Genomic DNA, 2,539 nt, shown 5'->3' with positions numbered 1-2,539 from the left:
GTATCTGTGTGGACAGGTTTTAATTTCTTTTTAGTAAATACCTGGGAGTCTGATTGCTGGGCCCTCTGGTAAGTGTATGTTTACTTTTATTTATTTATTTATTTATTTATAAATGGGGTTTCTCTATGTTGCCCAGGCTGGTCTCAAACTCCTGGCCTCAAGCAATACTCTAACCTTGGCCTCCCAAAGTGTTGTCATTACAGGCATAAGACACCTTACCTGGCCTACTTTTATAAAAAAACTTCTAAACTTCTAAACTATTTTCCAATGTGGTTGCATCATTTTACTCTCTCAGTTGCACCATATGAAGATTACATTTGCTCCTCATCATTTTCAACACTTGATATTGTGTCTTCTTAACTGTAGCCATTATAGTAGCTGTCTAGTGGTATCTCATTGTCATTTTTAATTTGCATTTCCTTGAAGACTAATGATACTGAGCATCTTTTTATGGGTTTATTGGCCATATGTATATTTGTAAAACATTCATATGCCCACTTAAAAAAATTGGGTTCATCTGTCTTCTGATAATACAGTTGTAAGAGTTCCTTATATAATTTGGATACAAATCCTTTGTTAGATGTAGATAATGTGAATATTTTCTCCCAGGCTATGTCTTGCCTTTTCATTTTCTTAATGGTGTCTTTCAAGAAGCAGAAGTGTTAAAATTTTAGCTCAGGAGATGGTTGCACCAAAACCTCACAAATCATCACTAAAGAACTTACTCATGTAACCAAACACCACCTGTTCCCCAATAACCTATGGAAAAATAAATACATAAAAATTTAATGAAGCCTAACATCATTTTTTCCTTATTCATGCTTAATTTCTAGCTAAGAAATCTTTGCCTATATTAAGAGCACAGAGCTAAGAAATCTTTGCCTATAATTGCTTCTAGAAGCTTGATAGTTTTATGTTTAGCTTCTATCCATTTCAAGTTAATTTTCCTATATAAGTGAGAAAAAGTTGAGGTTCACTATTATTCCATATGGATATCCAGGTGTTTTTGCACTAGCTGTTAAAAAGACTTTCCTTTTCTTCATTGAACTACTTTGGTGCCTTTGTAGAAAATTAATTGACCTACCTGTGTGGGTCAATTTCTGGATTCTCTATTCAGTCTCAGCATTCTATATGCCTATTCTTGTAATAGTACCATAATGTCTCAATTACTGTAGCTTTATAGTAGCCCTTGAAATCAAATGTTCCAATTCTCCAAATCCATTCTCTTTTAAAAGTATACTGGCTATTCCAGGTTCTTGCATTTTCTCAAAATTTCTTCAAAAATGCCTAATGGGATTTTGGCCGGGATTGCGTTGACTCTACAGATTAATCTGAGAGAATTGACGTCTTAATAATATTGAGTGCTAGAATTAATGAACATGATTTATCTCTCATTTAGTTCTCATTTCTTTAATTTCTCTGAGCATTGTGGTACTTTTTTGGAATATATTACACAGTTATTTTTTGTCTTTTTGAGATGGAGTCTTACTCTGTCACCCAGGCTGGAGTAGAGTGGCACCATCTCGTCTCACTGCAACCTCCACCTCTCAGGTTCAAGTGATTCTCCTGCCTCAGCCTCCCGAGTAGTTGGGATTACAGGCACGCACCACCATGCCCAGCTAAATTTTTTTTTGTATTTTTAGTAGAGATGGCGTTTCACCATGTTGGCCAGGGTGCTCTCGAACTCCTGACCTCATGTGATCCACTTGCCTTGGCCTCCCAAAGTGCTGGGATTACAGGTGTTAGCCACCGCACCTGGCTAGAATATATTACACATATTTTGTAAAATTTATTTTTTGATCATATTTTAAATGGAATTTAATATATTTTTCAAAGTATTTGTTGTTAGTTTATAGAAATAAAATTGAGTTTGTAAATTAACCTCATATCTTATCACTTTGCTAAGTGTACTTCTTATTTCTAGCAATTTTTTTTTGTAGATTCCTTAAGAGTTTTCTATGTTCACAATCATGTCCTATAAGAATATGGAAAGTTTTACTTTTCCTTTCGTTCTTTTCTTTCTCTTGTTTCATTCTACTGGCTAGGACCTCCAGGACAATGTTAAAGAGAACTGATTCTAGTAGGCATTCGTTCCTTGTTCCCAATCTTACAGAGAAAAGCATTTAGTTTTTCACTGTGATGTGTGAGGTCAGCTGTTGGTTTTTCACAGATTCTCTAGATCATTTTGAGGCAGTTTTCTTCTATTCTTAATATATTAACAGTTTTATCATGAATGGGAGTTGATTTTTTATACATTTTTTCTATATCGAGATAATTACATAGCCTTTCTCATTTTGTCACTTAATATGGTGAATTGCATTGATTGATTTCTGCAAGTTAAACAAAACTTGCACTTCTCAGATAAATCTCATGTGGTTGCAGTATATTATATTCCTTATATGTTGCTGGACTTAATTGGGTAATTTTTTAAGGACTTTTGTGTTTATATTCATAAAAGATATTGGTCAATTTTTTTTTTTTTTTGAGACCGAGTTTCACTCTTGTTGCCCAGGCTGGAGTGCAATGGTGCAATCTTGGC

The sequence above is a fragment of the Gorilla gorilla genome, chromosome 10 (assembly GCF_029281585.2).
Source record: "Gorilla gorilla gorilla isolate KB3781 chromosome 10, NHGRI_mGorGor1-v2.1_pri, whole genome shotgun sequence".
In the NCBI taxonomy this organism is placed as follows: domain Eukaryota; kingdom Metazoa; phylum Chordata; class Mammalia; order Primates; family Hominidae; genus Gorilla; species Gorilla gorilla.
This window is presented reverse-complemented; position numbering follows the sequence as displayed.